General features: G+C 41.8%; 1 long non-coding RNA gene across 1 annotated transcript; it reads left to right on the top strand.

Annotated features, from left to right (window-relative positions):
- Positions 1-27,959, top strand: LOC135092387 (uncharacterized). Its single transcript, XR_010262835.1, has 2 exons — positions 1-277; positions 27,353-27,959. It is a non-coding gene; the product is annotated as an uncharacterized LOC135092387 (long non-coding RNA).

Here is a 27,959-nt window from a genome sequence, read left to right as displayed (position 1 = left end):
CAGTGCTCTCACGGCTTGCCTCGGGACAGCAGCGTCCCCTCGCAACCCGGCCTGTACTTTCTTCCTAGCATAGAATAAAGGACCTACTTTACTTCGGTGTGTCCATTGCCTTCCCCACGACGTAGATGGCACATGGGCACCTACACGACGAGCAAGTCGTCCCACACTTGCAACAAAGGGTGCAGACTAGTGACACTTCAGGAGGTACCCAGTTGGGGAAAGCCATGCACCCCATCTGGACCAAACCAGGTTAAACATCAAGAGAACAAAATTGCAGGTGAGAATTGCTGAACCAGCTGGAGAGGCGATTCGTGCTTCCCTAGTTGCTACCTGTACTCAGACGAGTGCCTCTGACGTTTTGCCTCTGCTAGTTGGGGGGACCTGAGGAGATGTTTTGCTGATTTTCCTTAGAATGACTACTGATTCCATGTCAGAGACCCGTCTTTGTGTGCTGATTGTCAATATGGGTTCCGTCAAGGCCGCTCTACTGGTGATCTTCTGGCTTTCCTTACTGAGTCTTGGTCATTCTCTTTTAGAGATTTTGGTGAAACTTTTGCTGTTGCCTTGGACATATCAAAAGCTTTTGATAGAGTCTGGCACAAAGCTTTGATTTCCAAACTACGGCTTCTATATATATATATATATATATATATATATATATATATATATATATATATATATATATATATATATATATATATAACACCTCACCTCCCTGTGAGCAATGGATTAGTAGAACGTTCCAACAGAAAAATCCTGGAGGTGCTGTAACCAGAGGTAGGAAATTTATTAAACACCTGAGAAGACTGTTTACCACATGTTGCCTCCTGTATAAATGGCAGCATTTGTGAGTCAACAGGACATACTCCCCATTATATTGTGTTTGGCAAGAGTTGAGGCTCCTGTATGATCTCAACAAACTCAGTCTCCTGCGTATAATGCGGATGATTATGAGAAAGCTCATTTTCAAGTTTTCTCGACATCCATAGGGAGGTGAAAAAAGTAGAGCTACATCCAGGTGAGTCAGTAATGATCCACGTCCCCTAAATTATCTCCTAAATTTGAAGGCCCTCATCTAGTACTTAAATGGCTCCATGGCAGTAAATTTGAAGTTTTTGACGTGAATTTGAATTTTTGACGTGTAAATTTGAAGTTTTGAAGTGGTGCATGATGACAGACTTAAACAGACCAACAGTAAGGTGAATGTGAGCTTAGCCAAAGGTACTTGCCTTGCACGAGCTTTGTGTCTTGATTCTCCTATACATACTCATAACTACAATCTATGAAACTGTACTAACCAACTTTCTAAAATATTCCTTTTTGCATGTTTGAGAGATGTTTGTCCTACTCCTTCTCTTCATCTTCCCCTCTCTTCGAGCCAGAGACCCAGACCACCTCAGACCAGGAGCTCTTACTGCCTTTATTGGCCATGCATCCTTGGTGGAAGACTACTTATGGGTTAGATATCCACACATTGACTTGACTGAAGTACCTCCCAAAAATTGTCAGAATTAGTAGATCTACTGGTAGTCTCCACAAATGACTTGGGAAACGAACACCCTAATAGCCAATACTCTAACAGTCTCAAACTTTTACTTGGGGACAGACTTAAGTTTGTAAAAGATACTGTTTTGGATGCTCTGAATAATTATGAGACCCTTATGTCTGCTCAACGCTCCAAGAGAGGGCTGGTAGATGGAACTGGACAACTATTTCACATGCTTTTTGGAATTGGCTTAGATAGCGATGTAAATGATTCACAGAATCGTTAAACTGAACTGGTTGTAGCAGCTATGTCAACAAATAAGATGGTTCAATTAAATTGCAAAAATATTGAATGCTTAAATCATAACGTACATACCTTGCTTAATTACACTAACCAATTTCAAACTTTCACTAGTGAAGCTTTTGCTAGGTTACACGAGCAGTATGCTTTTCACAAAGTTTCCTTATTATTTTCTGCTTTGAAAACCTTTGTTACCTCCATCATGCATACTAATGAATTAATTCTCAGGAATGTGGTAGATGCTTCCCGTAGTAGAGTTACTTTTTTTGCTTTTGCCTGTTAAGGATTTATTTCATGTATTCACTTATGAAAAGGTAATTTCTCCCTTCTACCTATATTTACTAGAGCAAATGTCCTTCATTACTACCCACTCACTCCTTAGTTCCATGGTCATTTCAGATGCAATTGTGGTCCATGTTCCTTTTCAGTCACACAGGGCCTACAATGCTTATCACATTGAACCGTTTCCTTTTATGGTAAATACTACTATCCTGACTTTAAAGTTCCCATGGTCACTCATTCTTGAAGACACTGATGGTCTCCAATACTCTGTCAGGAATCCTTACGGTCTTTTTGATTGCAAAACAGAACAAGTGGGCCTTTATTCTGGTCTGGCTTCATTTTTTGTCTTTGTACCATTAACAAAATCAACGTGTGGGAGCTATCACTGATACATAAAGTTGCTTCAAGGAGTTTGTCTCTGTGGCCTGATTCTCATTTAGCACCAACATCTTACTTTCATAAAAGCTTCATGGGTCATCATTACTTCTTTCCTGAACCCATGTTTGTCTCTATGTAATGTGTGAAGGGTTGTCACTCTTCCACAGTGTCAGGACACTTTTCCATAACACTTTTCAAAACTGTGTTCTTTATCTTCTTGCAAGGTGACTACTCATTCAGAAACACAAAGATTTTCAAAAGAATCTATACCTGGAAAATGAATATTTCCTCTGTAAAGTATGTCACCAACTCTATTTCTTAGTAATCTTTTGCAAATTTCTCTGAGTTAGAGTCAGCTGTCCATGATTCTCTGCTTTCCTACTTAAAGCCTCATACTCATTATCTTTCCTTCATCATAGCATTTGTCATATGACTGGTTTAAATGATTCCCCTGTAATGTCTTCTTAGATGGATTTTGTATAAATTCCTTAAGACCAAAGTCTCTCTACAGGAAACAGGCCACGACACCAGTGTATGGCATGGATAGGTACATGTCTCTAAACTTGTTTCTCGAAAGGGCGCTCAAGGCAGATGACCGAGCGATGTACTCATATGTAGGTAAGGATAGGTAAGGTAGGAACAGGTAGGATTTTTATTCATGTAGTGTAGGAAACTTCCATGGTGGAAATTTCCATTGTTTTGCATCTGTTGAGATGTCGCCATCTAACACAGACTGATCATGGGTTGCTGATGATATGTCTATGTCCACTGCTTTTGCCAGCAGCACCTTCCTGAGGCAGTTAGGAGATGGCTGGCTGTGCAACAGGAGTAGTGCTACCAAGCAAGCCTGCCAGTGTATCTTTGCTGAACTCAGTGCTGCGAGTGTGTACACAAACTCTAAACAAACTGTAAAACTAAGTGAAGTAATGTCACTGTTTCACTGATAACAGAACACAGTGACGTATTGTTAGTCTCTCCAGTAATCAGGTACTGTACACCACCACGTTACTACAATACCCCGTAGCAAGTAAACTCTTGTTAGTGTAAATAAATTGGATATATTGAGTTGATTCAAACTTTCTCTCAAGCCTACTCATATCAAACCACCTTAAATCAAATGTTCTTTCCACTGGCGTGACAAATAGCTGAGTAGGGGAACATGATTTCTATGGAGAAAATAAATTCGGTTTTTTAACATTTCAGATTTTGAACACCATCCAGGAATGAATTAAGTTCTAGAATTGAGGTTCCATTGTATATATATATATATATATATATATATATATATATATATATATATATATATATATATATATATATATATATATATATATATATATATATATATGAAACAAAAATAGTACTTTCCATTTAGGCCCAATACACACACATGCACACACTGCGGCAGCAGAGCTGACAAGAATTGTTTCCTAGTGCTCTACATATAGAAAAAAGAAATAACACAGATTGCTCACAGTGGAACAAGATATGTTATGAAGGTTCAGAAATATCCAGGTGGTAAACAGGGAAGGGAGAAACAGTACACGAGTATAGTTATCCCTTCTCTAGGAGTTTGGTTGGTTTCTTTACACTTTGGACAAAATGGCGGAGGGCGGCACCCCAAAAGAATGGGTATCCTTTGAAGGTTTTACTGGTGAGAAAAGAGAACTAAATTATAGATTGCAGTGTAGAAAAAAAACTTTATATATGGAAGAAATGTTGGACAAGTTATTGGAGAGAATAAAGACATTGGAGGCACACCAGAAGGAGACAGGTGAGGAGTTGGTGATTATTAGGGCAAAGGTGATGGAGATGGAAGATAAAAATGAGAAGTTAAAAGTGGAAAATGACTGTTTAAAGAAACAAATAAAAGAAGTAGAAGCTGTTCAGAAAGGAAATGAGGAAATGAAGACAAGTGTGAAGGATGTGGAAATGATGCAAAATAAGTGGTTAAATGAATGTAAATTTGAAGAATCACTAAAGAAAATAACAGAACAAGAAAATGAGAAACAAAACCTGAGACAAAAAGTGGTAAATGTTATTAAAGAAGAGAAAAAGTTAGTGAGAGACATTATAGAAAAATATGAACAAGTAATTGTATTTGGTTTAAAGGAAGAGAAAATAGTAAGCATAATTCAAAGAGTGGAAAAGGAAAAGAAAATGTTGAATAAGTTACTGAAGAAAGTAACAGGTGAAGACAGCCAGACAGTAAAGCAAGTGGAAGAGTTCCATAGAAACATGAAGAAAAATGAGACCCATAAGAATAAGGTTTACAACACAGCTACAAGCAGAAGTAATTAATGGGTCTTGAAGGTTGTCTGGAGATGAAGAATATAAGAATGTATGGATAAACAGGGATATGGATGAGACTGAAAGATTGAAGCAAAAGGAGCTGGTAAATGAGGCTAAAAAAAAAAAAAAAAGTCAAAGTGGAGAAGGTAACAAGTGAAGACAGGTCTGAAATTCTACAAGATTAGAAGTGGAAATGGAAGGATAGTGAATTATGTAGGAGTGTATGTGCCACCTATAACCAATGCTTGGCGAAAAGAAGAGCATAAAGAAATGTTGGTAGATGTGTTAAAAGGTCTTGAAAAGACAGTGATGGAAAGTAGTGATATAGTTATTGTTGGTGATTTTAACTGTAAGGATATAAATTGGGAGACACTGACAACTACTGGAAGTGAGAGCTCATGGAGTAATAGACTATTGAACTGGGCGGTGAAAAACTTCATGACTCAATGGGTTAATTGTGATACCAGATTTAGTGGAAGAGATAAACCATCAAGACTTGATTTAATGTTTACCAAGGACATGGAAATTATTGAAACTATACACTATGATAGCCCACTAGGTAAAAGTAATCATGCGTCGATGGAATTTAATAAAAAAAAAAAAAATGTAATCACTGATGAAAATTATAAGGTAAGATTCAAATATAGTAAAGCTGGCTTTGAAAAATTAAGAAAGTACTTTGTTGCCTTGGACTGGAAAGACTTTGAAAATGTAGAAGATGCTTGGAAAAGATGGGATGAATTTATAAGGATATGTAATTCTGCTGTGGAGAAATTTGTACCTGAAAGAGGAGCGAGATGTAGAAAGGGTAAAGAGTGGTTCAATACAAAATGCAAAGGCTAGAAATCGTAAATCAAATGCTTGGAATAGATGGAAGAATAGGAAAACTGAGAGCAGATGGGAGGAATATATTGATGCTAGAAAGAAGTACATTGAGGTAATAAGAATGGAGAGAAGAAATTATGAAAGAGATATAATAGATAAGTGTATAAATGAACGCAAACTATTCTTTAGACATATTAATAGGAAGATGAAGCAGGAAGGTGTATCAAGACTGAAAGCTGAAGGAAGAATCTATGATGATGCACAGGATATGGTGGAGGTTATGAACAATAGCTTCAGATCGGTATTTACTGTGGAAGGGGAGTTTGATGTTGGAAGGGATAAGTTGGTTAGAAATATACTAAGTATAGTCCCAGTCAGTTATGAAGAAATATTTAAGATGATGGAGGAACTTGAAGTGAATAAAGTAACTAGTCCAGATGGAGTATCAAACTGGATATTGAAGGAATGTAGAGAACAACTAGCTAATAAAATTCATAGTCTATTGATGACATCACTATCATAGGGAAGAATACCAAAAGATTGGAAGAGAGCAAATATTACTCCAATACACAAAGGAGGAAATAAGGAAAATCCACTAAATTATAGACCAGTGTCCTTGACTAATGTTGTAGGAAAATTATGAGAAAGAACAATAAAGGAAAGATGGTTGGAACACTTGGAAAGAGATAAAGTCTTAGTAAATTGTCAATTAGAATTTAGGAGGAAAAGATCATGCTCCATGAACTTATTGTCCTTTTATTCAAAGGTAGTTGATATTGTGTAAGAGAAAGACAGATGGATGGTGTCTACTTAGACTTGAAGAAGGCATTTGACTAAGTACCACACTGAAGATTGCTATGGAAGATAAAAAAAAAATTATGGAAAAATTGGGGGAAGACTGCTGGAGTGGATGGAGGATTATCTGTATGATAGAGAAATGAGAACTGTAATATAAGACCAAAATGCATCTTGGCTGAAAGTAACTAGTGATGTCCCTCAGGGGTTAGTGTTGGGACTGATAATGTTTGTAAGATAGGTGAATGACATAAATGAAGAAATAGATAGTTATATGAACTTATTTGCCATTGATGCTAAGCTGATGATAAGGGTAGAAAATGTAAATGACTATGGTACTGCAAGATGATTTAAATAAGATAAACAGATAGAGTAAATCTTGGCAAATGGAATCCAATTTAAGTAAATATAAGGTAATGGAGTTTGGTAAGAGTAAGAAAAGAGTACAATATCATTATGAGATGGAAGGTGTGAAGTTAAAGAAGTCAAAAGAGGAAGTGGATTTGGGAGTAACAGTTACCGAAAATTTGACTCCAGACAGACACAGATGATGAATTTGTTAAAAAGAGTAAGAATGGCATTTTCATATCTGGATAAAGAAATGATAAAAAGTTGTTGATTTCCATGATAAGACCAAGATTGGAATATGTGGCAATGGTGTGGTGTCCTCATACAAAGAGGAATATTATACAATTAGAAAGAATACAAAGACCAATCACTAAGATGGTTCCAGAGTTGAGTAAATTGACATATGAAGAGAGATTAAGAATGTTGGAAATTCCTACCCTTGAAAATAGGAGAGAGAGAGAGAGGAGATTTAATAAACATCTATAGAATGATAAATGGTATGGAAAATGTGGACAAAGAAGGTTTTATAAATTTAGACTAAGAGGGTACAAGGGGACACAATAAGAAGTTGAAGAAAATTAACTGTAGAAGAGACATTAAGTATAGTTTTCCTCACAGAAGTGTGAACAAATGGAATGAACTTAGTGAAGACATTGTAAATGCTGAAACTGTCAGTGCTTTTAAGACCAAACTAGATAGATATAAAGATGGGATGCTATGAGATTACTCCCTTCCCATAAACCACAACTAGGTAAATACACACACACACACACACACACAGAGAGAGAGAGAGAGAGAGAGAGAGAGAGAGAGAGAGAGAGAGAGAGAGAGAGAGAGAGAGAGGCAGGCAGGCTGGGGATGAGACTTGGACGTGTCCCTGACATGTAGCCTACCCAGCCTGAAGCTTCTAGTATATTATATTATGTTAGTCACTCATATTTTTTTACATAAATTTCTTTACTTCTTATTGTCCATTCAACCTATGTCTCACCCAATATTTAGTAGAGTTGCTCTTGACAATGAAGTAATCAGTATTCATCTAGCCCCCCTAGTGTAATCATTAGAATTTTCAAAAGTGAAATGTCTTATTCACATAAGCCAATGTGGGGAAGCAGATCAGGAAGCTGGTGGTTGTATGTATGTATGTTATGTATGTTGTCATCCCCCATCCCAATAATGCAGAGGGGGAGTGTGTTTGGCACATTTTCCCATGCTCAGTCACTACCCAGTGCTTAGATGGAGCAGATGTATTGAGACAGGCAATAATATCTTACAGAGACTGAGGTGGGATTAGTTAGTTGGGTCAGTTGCTTTAAGGGTATAAGTGAGTCATTACCAGCCATATGCCCAGGCCTACTTACATAGTACAGGAGTCTCCTTAGTAGCCTGCCAGGGAGTGTAGTTGCACATAACACCATACCCAGGGAAGTGACTCCTTGGCTGTGTGTGTGTGTGTGTGTGTGTGTGTGTGTGGGCCTGAGTAGCGATGAATTACCCTCTTGTGTGTTCTATAGTTGTTTCCCTTGTCAGTGAGCTAGTTGTGTTAAATGTTACTGTTGGCTGATGCTGTTCAGCTGCAGAGGACTTAAGTATATAGCTGTGTAGTGAACTCTACTCCCTTCTCAAGTATATAGCTGTGTAGTGAACTCTACTCCCTTCTCAGGTGATAACAAGGCCTGCTGTCCAGGAGGCAGTAAACGATACTACTTGGCTTGAAGATATAACATGATGTTGGACAGTGGGAGGATTTATTATGAGGACGATTGTCCAATGAGGTTTTGTACCTTGGCCACATATGTGTTATTGCTTGTTAAAATTGTTTCTCCCTAGATGTGGTTGTTGATCCTCTCACAGTTGTGGGAACTAATTGCTGTCAGAGTATTTCCCTTGTCTGTAGGTGGGTAAAACAGACTGGTGACCTCAATTAGCTTGACCTGGCGTTATGACTGTTGTTAAGAAGGGTGCATGAGTCAAGAGTGGACCTTGTAATCCATATTAAGCCCTGCATCCAGTCATGTAGGAGGTGACAAGGAAGAAGCTAGTCCAGGTGTGGCAGCTTTGTGAAGGGGCTGGGAACTGTGGTTGTAATAATAATAATAATAATTATATATATATATATATATATATATATATATATATATATATATATATATATATATATATATATATATATATATATATATATATATATATATATATATATATATATATATATATATATATATATATATATATATATATATATATATACACACACACACAGTGGAACTTTGGTTACCAAACAACTCCCTTTTTTTAACAAATAGGTTTTCAGACAAAATGACTGATATTAATTCCTTAACTGAATATTCATTACCTTTTTGATACTGGCCTTTAATTTTCAACTCTATGTTCTATTCAACTCCAGGGTGCAATGGATCTGTTATTACTTCATAAATACCATTCTGCAGAAGACGTTAGGCATATGAAAGGTGGAATGTACTATTTTTATTGATATACAGTAGAACCTCAGTTACCGAATGCCTCCCTTTTCAAACAAATCAGTTTTCAAACAAAATTTTGAGGTCATTATTACTTTAGTTGTGGTACCATAGGTCAGTACTCAAACAGAGTTACTTGATATCAAATATTAAAACACAGCAAAAGCTGTTGTTTATTACTAATTTATAGTTTTTATAAATATTTATTTCATTTTTATATATTTGGAGGAGAGACAGAGAGTGTAAGAGTAATTCAATCTTTGAAATAAGGTAAATGTGATCCCAGTGAGAAGCCTCGATGTAAACAAACAGTTTTTGGCACTCAGGAGTAGTCCCTAACCAATTGTGGCTCTCTCAATGACCCCCAACGCCATCACTACTGCACAATTGCATTTTTCCTGTAGCTTTTCCCAGCAGCAAGATGTCTAAATGTTATGATTACCTGCATTTTGGGAGTAAGTCACCCTTTTTAGGAGTAAGCTGAATGTAGGCAAACTTCCAGCAAAAAGAAAAGGTAGATGTTGATGGACAGAGTTGAAAGAGTTTGACTCAGCAAGGTGCAAGCATGTAGGCGCAGTTTCAGAGAACAATAGGAGGGACACCATCAGGTCCATAAGCCTTCCGAGGGTTTAGGCCAGCAGGAGTATGGAAAACATCATTATGAAGAATTTCAATTGGTAGTGTGAAGTAGTCAAAAGGTTGGAGGAGAGGGAGGAACAAGCCATGAATCATGAGTACTTTTTAGCAAAGGTTTGAGCAAAGAGTTCAGCTTCAGAGATAAATAAGATGGCAATGGTGCCATCTGGTTGAAATAAAAGAGGGAAAGAAGAAGAAGCAAAGTTATAGGAGATATTTTTGGCTAGATTCCAGAAGTCACGAGGGGAGTTAAATCTTAAAAGATCTGATGTAATTTTTGGCTAGTTAGAGAACAGACTTGGCATGGTTCCTGCCAGGAATATAAAGTGCATGAGATTCTGGTGATAGAAGGCTCAAGTACCATCTGTGAGGCACCTCTCTATCATATATAGCATAAGAACAGGCAGTGTTAAACCAAGGTTTGGAAGGTTTAAGTTGAGAAAAAGAGTGAGGAATGTATGCCTCCATACCAGACACTATCACCTCTGTTATGCCCTTGGCACACAGAGATGGGTCTCTGACATGGAAGCAGCAGTCATTCCAAAGAAAATCACCAAAATACCTCCTCAGCTCTCCCCAACTAGCAGAGGCAAAATGTCAGTCACTTCCACTTAGGGGGATCCTGAGGAGGGATTGGATCAACAGGACAAGATACAGGTAAGAGATTGTGATCAGAGGAACCTAAAGGGTAAGAGAGGGTAACAGCATAAGCAGAATGATTAGAGGTTAGGAAAAAAGTTAAGAATGTTGGACCTATCTCCAAGATGATCAGGAAGGTGAGTAGGGTGTTGCACCAATTGCTCTTGGTCGTAGAGGATAGCAAAATTAAAGGCTAGTCCACCAGGATGGTCAGTGAAAGGAGAGGAAAGCCAAAGCTGGTGGTGAAGTCTAAAAGAATGGAGGTCTCTGCAAAAGGGAAGAAAGTCAGAATGTGCTCCACTTTGGAAGTTAAGTAGTCAAAGAATTTCTTATAGTCAGAGGAGTTGAGAGGTATGCAGCACAGACAAAATTTTGTTTGAGGGTGACTCTGTAGTTGTAGCCAAATGGTGGAAAACTTGGAAGATTCAAGAGTGTGGGCATGAGAGCAGGTTAAATTGCTGCACAAATAGATGCAACATCCAGCTTCGGATTGAAAATGAGGATAGAGAAAGTGGGAGGGAACAGAAAAGGGGCTACTGTCTTTTGCCTCAGACACCTGTGTTTCAGTGAGGAAAAGATGAGATTTAGTAGAGGAGAGGTGGTGTTCTACAGATTGAAAATTAGATCTAGGACCACGAATGTTCCAGAAGTTAATGAAGAAAAAGACACTTAGGGTTGATATTAGAAGAGCAGTCCAATCTTGGGACATTTGTGGTCCCTTCCCCAGATGGGGACTCTGAGGCTGGTGTAGGAGTCGCAATGATAATTTTGAATTTTGAGTGAAAGGTGTGTGCACAATTATGTGCTTGTAGTTTTGTGCGAAGAAAGAGAGTTGTCTTTAGAGAGCAGACTGTGACTGTCTCCTTGTGTTGTGAGACACAAAGGGAAATGTTCAATGAGGTCACAGCTAGGTTTAATGATAGGTTCACAGCACCCACTGATCCAATGCTTCAGACCTCACTGGGAGTAACTATTGTTTTGGCAGGTGCCTACTGCCTCCTCCTCCCTCCTGCCTCTGACAGTGTATCTGTTGATAACTATTGGCATCTCATACCAATAGGAAATGAAAGAAATGACTGAAAGACAAAAGAGTGTCCTCCATCATCGTTCATGGCATTGATGTCACAGATAAATCCCTTTTTAAGATAACATTAAGTCAGTGTCACAGTACTTGACTGGAAACAGCTGAGTTCACAGACCTCTCTCTTGCATCAGTAGGACCAAGAAACTGTACAGAATGAACATTCTTGAAAGTGATGTAAGGAAATCTTTTTTAGACAATGGTAAGTCTCTTAAAGGGTCTCAATTTGATGGTATTTATATCAATAGGGACCTGATTTTTAGTGCAACGTCAGGAACTGGCCAGTTGCATCACAGACAGGAACATGAATCTTAGCATCAGCAAACTATGACTTGTACATGTGGATCTGAGGTTGAAAATGACAGGAATGCTAAGGCTGAAAATTATAGGAATGCTGGTGGAACCTACTCCTGAGGTGCAAGGAAAAGGGCAACAGCACAAACATGGGCACCAACCCGGGAGCATGAGAACACTCCTTTAAACTAGGAAAGAACTTTAACCAGCCAACAACTGATTAAAAAAGAATTCTGTAGTGTTAGAATGTGTTTATGCAATATTAATAGTTTAGTTAATAAGCTTAATGAAATTTCTCATCTCATGCATAACCATAACATAGATATCATGGCCATTACAGAATCCTGGTTCCTTCCTAGTATTCCTGACTCCTTTCGTTCTGTACATGGTTATCATCCATTAGCCTGTAATGATGTTGTTGGAGATGTTCAAAACCATGGTGTCTGTGTTTATATCAAGAACAATCTCTCCTTTATTTCCTTGGGCAGCAACTGCCCAAATGTTCACAGTGCACCTAAATTGTTCTATAATACTTGTGTACTGACCTCCACCAAATTATGCTGAGGATAATTTAAGGCTGATAAACTACTTGCAACAATTCTGCACAAATAAGGAAGTTCTAATACTGGGTGACTTCAGTTTGCCTGCCATTGGTTGGACTAGGGATGATGCAATGTTCCTTGATTCTCTGCTGCTTTTACAAGTTGCTTTAATCCCATCAGCCTACATCAGTGGATTGATTTCCCAACCTTCATACCTTCAGGCAACATCCTTGACCTAATCTTGTCAACAGAAGAGGACAGAAAAGGCAATGTATGGTCTTTTTGCCCTCTTCCTGGCTGTTGACATGTCCCCATACTTTTCAATTATCACTTTGTGTTTGATTCTGGTTAGGATAACAGTAATTGTTCTCATAAGGGATCCTGGGCTAAAAGCAAATGTAACATCATTGATGACCACTTATCTGGGTGCATTTGGGACTATGAGTTCTGTCATCACTCAGAAGATGCACTGTTGCTCAGACATTTGGGAGTTCTTACTCCACTGATGAAATTCTACATACCTTTCTGTACAAAACCTATCCCTGGTTCTTTTTCACATCCTCCTGCTGCTCAAAAAAAGAGAGAGAATGAGAGGATGGCAACTCTTTAAGAACACTAGAAGATTCTTTCCAAGGCCTTGGGTTACTACATCAACATTAACCAAAGTTATAAACACTACTGTGCCCATTCCCAGATAGCCTTTGAAAGGTCTAATTGACAAACTTAAGATAACCCTAAAGCTTTCCATCAGTACATTTGGAGTAAAAAAATTGGCGCTTCTTCTGTGGATCCCCTAATGCATCTTGACGGTTTGCTTGTTGTCAGCTCTATTACTATGGGTGAAATTTTTGTTAGCAACTTTGCTTCTGTATTTAAAGACAGCTTCCATAACCCTTTCTCCCCATCAGATTTTCCAGTGAGTTCTCTACTACATCAATTTTACTCTCTGATGTAAAAAAAGAAAAAAAGCTTGCAGCACTTGATCTCAGCACAAGTATAGGATCAGATGGCCTGCACCCCAGACTATTAAGATTATGTCCATCCCCGGCCTACCTCATATTCAAAATCTTCACCATCAGCATGAGCGAAGGCACTCCTTGTATTGAGGAAGGTCTCAAATGTAGTTCCCACGTACAAGAAAAGTTCCTGCTCTAACCCACCAAATTATAGACCAATAAGTCTTACTTCTCTATGTTGTAAGTCCATGGAAAAAACTGTAGCTGATTGTATTTACTCCTACCTTGTGCAAAATTCTATACTCACTGCTGACCAGTATGGTTTTTGATGTGGCAGGACAGCTGATGATCAGCTGTTACTGACCTATGATTTTGTAACTCAAGGGTTAGACATCGGAAGTGTGGAGGATCTGATACTATTTGACTTCTCCAAAGCTTTCGATGTGGTAAATTATGCAGTTCTGCTTCATAAACTCCAGTGCATTGGTATCATAGGCCTGTTGCTGCACTGGATCATCTCATTTCTACAAGGCAGGACAATGAGTGTGTCTGTCTTAGGTGTCAACAGTAGTTCCAGAAATGTCACAAGTGGCATGCACCAGGGCTCTGTCCTGGGACCTCAGCTTTTCTTGTTATATTTCAACCACTTACTGTCCTCAATTTCTAACAACTGTAAAACTTTTGCTGATGATCTCAAACTCTGCTTAAAATACAAGTCTTCTCCTCCCCTGTCTTTGGCCCCAGGTATTTCGTCATGCCAGAATGATATTGACAATATGTGCAGTGTTGCAAATTCATGGGGCCTTGCTCTCAATAAGGACAAGTGCATTGTCTTGAAGTTCCAACATGGGTCTGTGGCCTGGTAGCATAATGGTTCTTTATCTGAATATTATCTTCAAGGTCATACTTTATATCTGATCAACTCTCACAAAGATCTTTGTGTTTCATCCATCAGCACATCAGGTCAATTGTCAATAGGGCCTCTGGGTTGTCTAACAACCTTAAATGTACATGTTGCAAGTCACAGGACTTTATGCTCACTCTATACAAAACTCATGTAAGACCTGAACTAGAATATGCTTCCTGTGTGTGGAACACTGGTTTTCTGGGGATAGCTTGCTGGAATCAGTCCAGAGAACTTGGATCTGTCATATTGAAGGTCTGTCTGACTTACCTTACTGTGAGCGTCTCAGGATTCTGAACTTGCACACTATCCAAGGACACCTGTTGTGTGCTGATATCCTTAAGTACTGGAAAATCCTCCATCAGGAGTGTAGTACATGTCTCCAAAATGAAATATTCTCCCTGGCTCCCCCAGTGGGTATAAGGTGGCACAGATTTAAGATCTTACATACCCGCAGCTATCTTGAGGCCAAAAGAAGATTCTTTTCATAAGATGTGTGAGATTCTGGAATTTCCTACCAGATGAAACAGTTGCTCTAGAATCAATTTCCTTATTCAAGAAAGCCTTGCACTCTACTCTTGGCACTCTACTCTTGGCCTTTATCAGTTTGTAGACTTGTCCCGCACTCTCATTCCACCACAGATCATCACAGATTATTATATTATACTAACTTGTGATATCTGTGATATAGTATTATACTAACCTACACTACCTCATTATACAGTATTACTCCTTGATCTCATAACTGTTAATACATATTTTTTTCCTATCTCAATATTCTGCATAAGATACACAATCATTATTATTAGAACAGCTTGCCACAGTATTGGAATCTTGCTGACTGGCGTACCTGCAGATCCGTGCTGCCCTTATATTCATAGATATAACCTCTACCTGTCTATACACAAATGTCATGAAAGAGTAGCCAGCCAGGTGAGTCAACCAAGTGAGACCCATATCCCATGCTCTGAAGTCTAAAGGATATGTAATTTACCCTGGAAGGGAAGGTCTCAATTCACTCTCTTGCTGCTGCAGGTCATGTACTATCGTGAATTTGTGACTACACTCTGTTTGGGTGGGCTTCTATATGTGGCAGCAGTGTCCAGGGTTTTAAAAATAAAAAATTCCTTTAAATTAACATCACACAAGGATGAAGGTAGCTGCAATCCTCTCTCTCTCTCTCTCTCTCTCTCTCTCTCTCTCTCTCTCTCTCTCTCTCTCTCTCTCTCTCTCTCTCTCTCTCTCTCTCTCTCTCTCTCTCTCTCTCTCTGGCAGTTGAGATTTTATAAAAAAAAATTAAAAGAATAAAAATCCTATTATTTACAACTCCTTCGTTACAATTTTAATGGCAGGATGGTGTCTTGTAGCTTTTGTTTCTTCCTTTCTCTCCAGTAACTAATCCGTAGACCCAAGGGAATGTTGATCTCTCACCTTTACCTTGTACCTAGTTGTAATGTATAGGAGGGAAGCTATGCTTGTGCTGTCCCATCTTTGTATCTCATTGTGTCTAACATGGCCTTAATTTCATGTATCATCTCTGTACGCTCTACTTCCTCATCCAGTCCATTCCATATATATATATATATATATATATATATATATATATATATATATATATATATATATATATATATATATATATATATATATATATATATATATATATATATATATATATATATATATATATATATATATATATATATATATATATATATATATATATATATATATATATATATATATATATATACTATTCTTTTTTTTTTTAATGTAGGAGGTGCACCAGCTAAGGGTAATAAAACTGCAATAATAATAATAATAAAAAAAAAAAACTGATGCGCCGATCCCTGAACAGTCAAAAAGTAGTAGTAAAAAATTACAGAAGTCTTGAAACCTCCCTCTTGAAAGAGTTCAAATCACAGGAAGGTTAATTAACCCATGCATTAGAGAGATAAACAGAGTTGGGATGAGAGAAAGATGAATCTTGTGCAGCGAGGCCATGGAAGGATGGGAGGCATGCAGTTAGCAAGATCAGAAGAACAGTTGGCATGAAAATAGCAGTAGAAGATAGCAAGTGATGCAACATTGCAGCAATGAGAAAGAGACTGAAGACAGTCAGTTACAGGAGAGGAGTTGATAAGACAAAAAGCTTTTGATTCCATCCTGTCTAAAAGAGCAGTATGAGTAGAACCCGCCATACATATGAAGCATACTCCATAAGGTCCCTGTACAGAGTTAGCAGCTGGTGGGGGTGGGGTGGGGTGAGAAAAAAAACTAGCAGGGATACCTAACTTCATAGAAGCTGTTTTAGCAAGAGATGAGATGTGAAGTTTCCCTTTTGCAGAGATCTCCATTCTTGGAGACTTCAATGTTCACCACCAGCTTTGGCTTTCCTCTCCCTTCACTGACCATCTTGGTGAACTAGCCTACAACTTTGCTATCCTCCATGACCTAGAGCAATTGGTATTCCTGACCGTCTTGGAAATACACCCAACATTCTTGACCATTTCCTGACCTCTAATCTTTCTGCTTATGCTGTCACCCTTTCTTCTCCGTTGGGCTCCTCCAATCACAATCTCATATCTTTATCTTGTCCTATCACTCCAATCCCTCCTCAGGATCCCCCTAAGCGAAGGTGCTTCTGGCGTTTTGCCTCTGCTAGTTGGGGGGACCTGAGGAGGTATTTTGCTGATTTTCCTTGGAATGACTACTGCTTCCGTGTCAGAGACCCGTCTTTGTGTGCTGAGCGCATAACAGAGGTAATAGTGTCTGGCATGGAGGCGTACATTCCTCACTCTTTTTCTTGTCCTAAACCTTCTAAACCTTGGTTTAACACAGCTTGTTCTCGTGCTATACATGATAGAGAGGTGGCCCACAAAAGGTACTTAAGCCTTCCATCACCAGAATCTCGTGCACTTTATATTTCTGCCCGGAACCATGCCAAGTCTGTTCTCCAACTAGCCAAAAACTCCTTCATTAACAGAAAATGTCAAAACCTTTCAAGATCTAACTCCCCTCATGATTTCTGGCATCTAGCCAAAAATATCTCCAATAACTTTGCTTCTTCTTCTTTCCCTCCTCTACTTCAACCAGATGGCACCACTGCTATCACATCTATTTCTAAAGCTGAACTCTTTGCTCAAACCTTTGCTAAAAACGCTACCTTGGACGATTCTGGGCCTGTTCCTCCCTCTCCTCCACCCTCTGACTACTTCATGCCACGTATTAAAATTCTTCGTAATGATGTTTTCCATGCCCTCGCTGGCTTAAACCCTCGAAAGGCTTATGGACCTGATGGGGTCCCTTCTATTGTTCTCCGAAACTGTGCCTCTGTGCTTGCACCTTGCCTAGTCAAACTCTTTCAGCTCTGTCTGTCAACATCTACCTTTCCTTCTTGTTGGAAGTTTGCCTACATTCAACCTGTTCCTAAAAAGGGTGACCGCTCTAATCCCTCAAACTAACGTCCTATTGCTTTAATTTCCTGCTTATCCAAAGTTTTTGAATCTATCCTCAACAGGAAGATTCTTAAACATCTATCACTTCACAACCTTCTATCTGATCGCCAGTATGGGTTCCGTCAAGGCCGCTCTGCTGGTGATCTTCTGGCTTTCCTTACTGAGTCTTGGTCATCCTCTTTTAGAGACTTTGGTGAAACTTTTGCTGTTGCCTTGGACATATCAAAAGCCTTTGATAGAGTCTGGCACAAAGCTTTGATTTCCAAACTACCCTCCTACGGTTTCTATCCTTCTCTCTGTAACTTCATCTCAAGTTTCCTTTCTGACCGTTCTATTGTTGCTGTGGTAGACGGTCACTGTTCTTCTCCTAAATCTATTAACAGTGGTGTTCCTCAGGGTTCTGTCCTGTCACCCACTCTCTTCTTATTATTCATTAATGATCTTCTAAACCAAACTTCTTGTCCTATCCACTCCTATGCTGATGATACCACCCTGCACTTTTCCACGTCTTTTCATAGACGTCCAACCCTTCAGGAGGTAAACATATCACGCAGGGAAGCCACAGAACGCCTGACTTCTGATCTTTCTGAAATTTCTGATTGGGGCAGAGCAAACTTGGTATTGTTCAATGCCTCAAAAACTCAATTCCTCCATCTATCAACTCGACACAACCTTCCAGACAACTATCCCCTCTTCTTCAGTGACACTCAACTGTCCTCCTCTTCTACACTGAACATCCTCGGTCTGTCCTTTACTTATAATCTGAACTGGAAACTTCACATCTCATCTCTAGCTAAAACAGCTTCTATGAAGTTAGGTGTTCTGAGACGTCTCCGCCAGTTTTTTTCACCCCCCCAGCTGCTAACTCTGTACAAGGGCCTTATCCGTCCATGTATGGAGTATGCTTCACATGTCTGGGGGGGGGTTCCACTCATACTGCTCTTCTAGACAGGGTGGAATCAAAAGCTTTTCGTCTCATCAACTCCTCTCCTCTAACTGACTGTCTTCAGCCTCTCTCTCACCGCCGCAATGTTGCACATCTAGCTGTCTTCTACCGCTATTTTCATGCCAACTGCTCTTCTGATCTTGCTAACTGCATGCCTCCCCTCCTTCCGCGGCCTCGCTGCACAAGACTTTCTTCTTTCTCTCACCCCTATTCTGTCCACCTCTCTAACGCAAGAGTTAACCAGTATTCTCAATCATTCATCCCTTTCTCTGGTAAACTCTGGAACTTCCTGCCTGCTTCTGTGTTTCCACTTTCCTATGACTTGAATTCCTTCAAGAGGGAGGTTTCAAGACACTTATCCACCAAATTTTGACCACTGCTTTGACCCTTTTATGGGACTGGCATTTCAGTGGGCTTTTTTTTTTTTATTAGATTTTTGTTGCCCTTGGCCAGTATCCTTCCTACATAAAAAAAAAAAAAGAGAATATTCAGTATAGAAGAGGAGGACAGTTGAGTGTCATTAAAGAAGAAGGGTTAGTTGTTTGGAAGGTTGTGTTGAGTTGATAGATGGAAGAATTGAGTTTTTGAGGCACTGAACAATGCTAGGTTTGCTCCTCCTCAATCAGAAATTTTAGAAAGATCAGAATTCAGGCGCTATGTGGTTTCCCTGTGTGAAATGTTTACTTCCCGAAGGGTTGGACATCTGCAAAAAGACGTGGAAAAAATTCCAGGGTGGTATCATCAGCATAGGAATGGATAGGACAAGAAGTTTGGTTTAGAAGATCATTGATGAATAATAGGAAGAGAGTGGATGGCAAGACAGAACCGTGGAAAACACCAGTGTTAATAGATTTAGGAGAAGTAACTGTCTACCACAGCAGCAATAGAACGGTCAGAACTTGATATGAAGTTACAGAGAGGATAGAAGCAGTAGGAGGGTAGTTTGGAAATCAAAGTTTTGTGTCAGACACTATCAAAAGCTTTTGATGTCTAAGGCATCAGCAAAACTCCCAAAAATCTCTAAAATAGGATGACCAAGACTCAGTAGAGTGGCCCTGACAGAATCCATAATGGCGATCTGATAGAAGGTTGTGATGTTATACAGTGCTCGCCATAAACATTGTCGCACCCCTCTCCCACGCTGCGTCAGGTAATATAAACATGTACTGCATCCAAAGAAATTTATTGAGCTTACAACTAATACTTTCTTGGCTTCCCTTTTTCGTCTCCTGCACTCTTCCAAACGGGCCGGAAGGCTGTCTGCAAGCACCATGAGATGCTAGGGGCCGAATGTGCTCCAAAGGTGGTGAAGTGCAGCTTGGAGTTTGGCTACAGTTGAACAGTCTTTACTGCGTAACTCCCGTTTTGTTACCGTCCACACATTTTTTTATTGGGTTCAGTTCCGGGAATTAGCAGGCCAGTCTTAAGAAGACTGGCAGTCTCTGAGCCACTGCTTCACTGATTTAGCATATGGCACGGTGCACCGTCCTTCATGAAGGTGAAGGCCTGACACATCTCGAAAGACCCCGGTAGATGGTCACACAGAAGCTCGAGGTAATTCCCCCGATTCATTGTGGTGTTTTTTGGTAACACCACGAGGCTCCCCACCCCATAATAAAAAAAGCATCCCCACACCATCAACGAATCAGGGAATCTGACAGCAGGAGCAGTGTAGTGGGGGTCAAGGAGATCGCTGCCTGGACGCCGGTACACACGACCTTGACTGCTGGCTATCACTGTGAATCTTGACTCGTCGCTCCACAGCACGCCATGCCACTGCTCGATGGTCCAGTCTTTCATCCTCTCACAAAACGCAAGCCTCTTCTCTTGCTGGCTACAGTAACCACAGGCTTGGACTGCGCTGCATAGCTCAGATACTGGAGGTCGTCGTGGATGCGGCGCAATAATGTCCTCACAGACACATTACTCTGCAATCCCAAGTTGTCTTCCCTGATTTTCCTAGCAGATATTCGGGGATTACGTTCGACTTCAAAGTGTACCACTCTCAGGGTTCGCAGGGAAATTTTGCGGGTGTTTCTCTTCTTGGCGGGGTAAGTTGTTGCTGCCGAGTTCAGCCATACGCTTCACGTATCATTGAACTTGGCGGACACTGACACCCGTCTGGTCAGAGATAGTTTTTTGGAGAGCTGAGGCTGCGATGTCATCCCATGACAAAATCTGGTAGCGCACCATTGTCCAGGAAAACGGCTAAACAGCAGAGTAACTGCAAGCCAGTCTTGGGGTGGGGTAGCGCGGAAGGACAGCGACGGAACGCCCGCCAGTCGGAGTGATTGACAGGGGCCAATCACTTCCCACCTTTGCAAGCTGCCCGGCATCCAGGCTGAGATGACAGATATGTAATAATTAAATTTAAAGCACCTGATGCCCGCCAAGAAAAGCGCGCGCGTTTTGATCCTTCAAACGGATACCGTTTTCTCCGGCGACAATGTTTATGACGAGCACTGTAGATGTTTAACCCATACAATGTTATACTTTGTCAGAGAGGTATTGTGAGGTTGTTTTTTTTTTTTGTATATTTTTTTATTTATCTCATAAAATGAGAAAAAATAACAAATTGTTTCATATATATATATATATATATATATATATATATATATATATATATATATATATATATATATATATATATATATATATATATATATATATATTGTAAGATAGAGGCATCTGGCAACTGCGAGAGGCGACGCACTTTTTTCTGCCAAGGCACTGAGGCAGTTGTGCAGCTCCCGCTACAAGGTGTGCACCTTGTACGTGGATACTCATTAAAGCAACCTAAGGAGCCCTGCCTTTATCTTCAACCCTTCATGGCGCAGTGATCGGAGCTCAACCACACCTACAATGTCTTCACGATGCCCAGGAGCCACTACACCTCGAGGGAGCAGAATCAGGGCAGCACAACGCCCTGCCCTTACTGTAACAAGACCTGACCTGACGGGCCTGCTAAGCGGTATGATGTCCCTGATGACATGTTGCTCACCGAGCAGCAGACCACCTGCTGCTGCCACTCCAGAGAAGTGCAAGATGGAAATGACAGCTGCAGGATTTCGAATGTGGCGCCACTTGGTGGAGACGTGGCTACGTTTAGCTGCATGGCCCAATGAGGAGGCCATACTCCACATCTGGCTACTCTGTGTCCCTGACCTTTAGTGCGTCCTGGATACGAGGTTTGACACGGGACATTGGGAGACTCTGGAGCCCAAGGCCGCCCTGGATGATATAGGAAAGCTTGTGCTGCAGACTGCGAACCAGGCCATGAGATGGTCGGACTTTTTCAACATGAGCCAGACCCCAGGTGAGTCAGTGGGAGTATACATGACCAGGTGTGCCCAAGAGGCCCGTGAGTGCGACTTCCAGTGCCCTGACTGCCATAGTAACCTGTCCGAGTACATGCACATGCGTAAAGTGATGGTGGGCCTGCATGACCCCGCCCTAAAACAGGAAGTATTCCGCTGGTGTGACACATTCAAGGACTCAGACAGCCTACGCAGTTTTTGCTCCACCTTCGAAGCTGCCCAGCGCAACACAGCAAAATTTATGCAGGAAAGGGCAGTGGCGGGAGCTGACGTTACCATCGATCACGTCACTGAGGAGGAGGAGCCTCTGGTTGCTGTCTCGCGCCAGCCAGCATGCTCAGCCAAACATGGCTACTGCAGTGCTCCCGCTGATACCGGTACAGCAGCCAGGCAGTGCTACAATTGTGGTGAGAGGCACAGTGCAGACAAGACATCATGCCCAACATACACTCGCAAGTGTGTGGCATGTGGAAAGCGGGGCCATTTCAAGATGTGCAGGCCAGCCAGGACACAGGAGGCAGGTAAACTGGTGAGCAATGTTACCATCGGCGCGGCGAGCCTGAGCCATGAGCCTGTCTTGCAGGTGGTTGTGGGGCCACAATCCAGCGGGTTGACAGTGATAGTGACAGCTGTAGCTGACACGGGGGCACAAATGTGTGTTGCTGGTCCCCACTCTCATGGCTTTGCTCAGTCTCAAGCCTGCACAGTTAAAGCGTCAGGCTGTCATCCGAGACCTGGCAAAAATTCCCCTCACCAGTCTAGGCACTGCGCTGTGTCACATCAGCCTCTCCAGACGCTCTACCATTCAAGAGGTATACTTCATAGAGTCCATAGAGCGTATGTACCTGTCATTCACTACCTGCAAAGAACTGGATCTTGTCCATGCTAATTTTCCCCAGCCATTGCCGCTGGTCGCCGTTGTGGGGCTGGTGGGCGATGAAGTTAGCAGCGACATTCCATCAAGACCCACCTCGATGCCTCTCCAGCTTGAGGAAAATGTGGCATGTCTCGAGGAGTGGCCGTCACGACAGTTCTCATCCTCAACTTTCAACACTGACAGATATCCACTGTAGGTGATGCAGGACCCACTGCACCGCATCCACCTCAAGGAAGGCACCCAACCCCACACCTGCCACACACCAGCTTCCATCCCCAAGCACTGGGCAAATGAAGTGAAAAAACAACTCGATGTGGACGTCAAAAGAGAAGTGATTCATCCAGTACCCACAGGGGAGGCTACTAAATGGTGCGCTCGGATGGTTGCGGTTGCCAAGAAGTTAGCAAAGCCTAGAAGGACGGTCGACTTCCAGGAACTGAATTCCTGCTGCCTGCAAGAAACTCACCACACTCCAGCCTCCTTTGACATGGTGTCTGATGTACCTCCACATTCATACAAGACCATGGCCAACACGCACTGGGGGTTTCATCAGGTGGAGCTAGAGGAGGACAGCAGACACTTGACAACATTCATCACACCATGGGGGCGTTATCAGTACTGCCGCACACCCATGGGGGTTCTGCAACTGATGCCCATACCAAGAGGTTTGATGATGCCGTGGCTGACTTCCCTCACAGACATAAGTGTGTTGATAACACATTTCTTTAAGACTCCAGCATTGAGGGGGCCTTCTGGCACACATACAACTTCCTGGAGCTGTGTGCTAAAAAAGGTATTACCGTCAAGCCAGAGAAGTTCAGATTTTGTTGCCACGAAATGGAGTTTGTGGGCTTCCACCTTGGGTGGGAAGAGGACAGACTGGCAGCCATCCATGACTTCGCCATGCCGGCACAGCCCACCATCGCGGACATGAGGTCCTGGTTCGGTTTTGTTAACCAGCTAGCGTCATTCCTTGCCACTGCCCCCATAATTTCTCCCTTCAGGGACCTCCTCAAGAACCCTACAGGGAAAAAGATCTACTGGAATGAGCAACTCCGGCTGAAATTGAGGCAGGCCAAGGAGACTATATGCCAGCTGGTCAGGGATGGGCTGTCATACTATGACTAAACCAGACCCATGGTCTCCATCACTGACTGGAGCAAGGAGGGGATCAGATTCATGGTTCTCCCACAGTACTGTTCTTGTGTGCCAGCTGATGCACCATTTTGCTGCAAAGGCGGGTGGCACTTAACTCTCTGTGGCAGCTGCCACCTCACCACAGCAGAGACAAGATACGCTCCCATTGAGGGGGAGGCACTGGCGGTGGCCTGGTGCTTCCGTAAAGCCCGACTCTTCCTGCTGGGGTGCCCGAATCTAGTGTTAGTTACTGACCATTGCCCGCTGGTGGGATTGTTGGGTAACAAGGCTCTCACGGACATCATCAATCCACGCCTGTTCTGCCTGAAGGAGCAAACTCTGTGACATCGATTCACCATCCGCTACCTGCCTGGGAAGAGGAACTACGCTGCGGACTTTCTGTCACGATATCCATCGATGAAGACACCGTCGGATGTTACAGACGAGGAACAAGATGAGGAGCTAGTGGCCGCCATGGCTGCATCCTTGGTGACAGCCCTAGACCTTAGCGACAGCCTCACCCTCAACAAGGACATGGTGCTCCAGGCGTCACAGGACGACCCCGTCTACCAGCTGCTAGTAGCTAAGGTACTGGCTGGTGACTGGCATCCCCAGAGGGCCCAGGAACTAGCATGTCTCAGGCTGTACTATGGTGTAAGAGAAGGCTGGGCACATCACGAGGCCTGGTGACATATGTCTATGACCAGAACCACCCGCGCCTCATAATCCCAGACAACCTACACCAACAGGTGGCGGCACACCTCCACGGGGGTCACCAAGGCATTGACTCCATGTTGAGGAGGGCGCAACAAATGGTGTACTGGCTCGGCATTGAAGGGGATCTGCATCACCATTGTTCCTCCTGCGAGACCTGTAACACCCACGCACTGTCTCAGCCTCCGGAGCCTCTCCTACTCACACCGCCTCCTCGCTACCCCTTCCAACAGACAATGGCTGACATATGTCAGCTGGAGGGGCACCACTACCTGGTGTATGTAGACGACCTGACGTGGTGGTTGGAGGTGTCACACTTGGCAGAGGGCACGGCCTCGAGTGGGACGAAAGACTGTTTGCGACAGTACTTCATCTGCTGGGGCACTCCTCAACAACTCTATATGGATGGGGGAACCAACCTAGGGAGTGAGGAAATGCGGACATTCTTCAGGAAATGGGGAGTGACAATGCGGGTGTCATCAGCCACAATCAAATGGCAGGGCAGAGGCGGTGGTAAAGACTGCCAAAAGGGTACTGCATGGCAACACTGGGGCGGATGGAAGCCTAGACAATAACAAGGCATCACTCGCGCTCCTGCAATACTCAACATCACTCCGGGACATCGACAAGTCACATGCACAGCTGGCAACAGGTCAACAGTTACGAGATGGTGTGCCTGCTGTCACATGCAGGCTCAATGTCGACAGGTTCTGGGGACAAACGCTACGTCATCGAGAGCGTCAAATGGGGCAGCATATTGAGAGAGTGCTACAGAAGCGTGTGAACACTTGCCACCGTCCCTCTCTCATCCCCGGTGGCAGAGTGCTAGTACAGGATCGACACACCAATATATGGAACTGGGCAGGAACGGTCGTGGAGGACAGAGGGAACAGGCAATACCTCATCCGACTGGATGGCAGAGTATCTCTCAGGACTAGGGAACACCTACGCTCCAATCAGCTGATGAGCCAGGTATCACAAGCCAGGAAGCAGTCAATGCAGCACAACCACCAAGCTCCCTCCAGCAGTCTCAAGCGCGTGCCCCAGAGAGGAGACAAGCCATTGTGTCACGCCACGATGGCCTGAGGATTATACTGTGTAACACACACACACACTCACACACACACACACACATATACGCATACAGGCGGGCACACATGAAACAATTATGTAGCTCCTTTGTATATGTTTTTTACTTGATTACACAAAAAAAAATGATGTTACCAACGTAATGAGAAGATTAATTGTGCTCTTACTTTCTTTTCTGTTTGGAAGTACCATTATTTTGTGTTAAATGTATGACTGCACTCAGCAAAGATTGCCCGCGTGCAATCTTTGCAAACTGGATAACAAGTAACCTTCAGAACCAGAGTGGCCATTTATTTATTCGTTTTTTTATTGGCTATGCATAGATGACTTTATTCAGTTTCATGGGTGCTTTCATATAATCTGTAGGTTTTAAAATGTGTCTCCTGACTTCTCTGGTATATTAGTCTGAAATTTCAGATAATTTTGTATTATGAATAATCATTTCATTAAGAATCCAACATGTCAATCTGGATCTGAAGGCTAAACTTGAGCCAGCCAATAATGAATCAATTAAACTTATCGTAACCACTGTATTCATTTATTTTGGAAAGAAATATTACAGCACACTATTTAAGCCAATTCCAATCAACTGTATAGTTTGAGTTTGAAGGTGTAGACTAGCCTTTCCTATTTTCATGATTTATATGAAGTCTTTTTGCCATGCTACTGCACCGGCATTCACAAAGTAATCCTTAAATCTATCTCTTACTACCTTTGCAATTTCAGGATAGTTTCGTGATCCCTGACTGTGTTGCAAACCTGCTAAATAATTAGGATCTGCAGTTAAGCCTGGCAAAATCATCTTGCTTATTCTATCCTCCCTATAGAAGCAGTCCTCTGGGGACTAGTCTGAAGGGCATGCTTTCCGCAAATAGTTATGTAGCACAACACATGCCATGACAACTTTGTCAATACTTGTCAATTTGAGATTTATACAAGTGTGGAAAATTCTAAACCAGGAAGCCATAATGCCGAAGGCATTTTCTGCCACTCTCCGTGCTCTTGACAGCCTGTAGTTGAATACTCGCTTCTCACTATGTAGGTCCTTTTGAGAATAAGGTTTCAAGAAATCTGTCCTTAATGCAAATGTCTCATCTCCCACGAATACATATGGCAAAACACAATTTGAAGTAGCTGTTACTGACTCATGTGGGATGCAGAGCTTTTCATCTTTGAGTCGCTTACCAAATTCTGTATTATCAATGACTCCTCCATCTGATACGCGACCATTAATTCCAATGTCTGCCATAATGAATTCGTAGTTCGCATTTACAACTACCATTAACACAAGACTGTTATATCCTTTGTAATTCCAATAATAAGACCCTGATTCTGATGGCGGCTTTATCCATACATGCTTTCCATCAACAGCACCGAGACAGTGGGGAAAATTCCATCTAAACTCGAACTGTTCTCCAACAGTCTTCCACTCCTTTTCTGTTGCCGGAAACTGAAACAGATAAAAGATACAATGCTATGAGAGAGAGAGAGAGAGAGAGAGAGAGAGAGAGAGAGAGAGAGAGAGAGAGAGAGAGAGAGAGACTTGCACTATATTTATAGGTGTTCTCCTTTCTAGAGTGTTGCTGAGCCACCAGCTGATGATCAAATACCTCCATGCAGCAATGCTCCTGTAGTGAAACGGAGCAGGGAAAACACTACTAAGGCAGATTACATTTTAAACCTGGTCGCTCGTAACTTAGAAGAGAGATCTGAGAGACATGATACTCCTAATGAGACATTTGGGAAGTACGTAGGCCAAGCACTCGACTCCCTGGACAAGAAAACAGCAGGCTTTGCTAGGAAACTGATAAATGATGTTATTTTTGAAGCAGAGAGTGGGAATTTGTCTGCCTATTCTAAAATTGTAACTGACACATACCATTCACATGAATCATTTGCAACACCAGTACCACAGTCGTCAAGTTCCTTTCATGTAAGCGATAATTCTAATAGTGATTCCAATATATCACAATATTTTGCCAATTTTCAGCCCTTGTAACAATTTCATATGTGGCTGGCAATCAAAGAGTGAGATATAAAGGGTTATAATTTTGGATTGGTTTGGGTTTTGTCCCTTCGTTTGCCACTGTGGTTAGAAAGCATTGCACATTTCAACAGAAGGTTTCAGTATTTTTCACATATTATTACTATGTACTGATTTTCCTCAATAAATGAACATTACA

The sequence above is a fragment of the Scylla paramamosain genome, chromosome 40, assembly GCF_035594125.1.
Source record: "Scylla paramamosain isolate STU-SP2022 chromosome 40, ASM3559412v1, whole genome shotgun sequence".
NCBI lineage: Eukaryota > Metazoa > Arthropoda > Malacostraca > Decapoda > Portunidae > Scylla > Scylla paramamosain.
The sequence above is the reverse complement of the archived record's forward strand: the minus strand, read 5'-3'. Positions and strand labels throughout refer to the sequence as shown.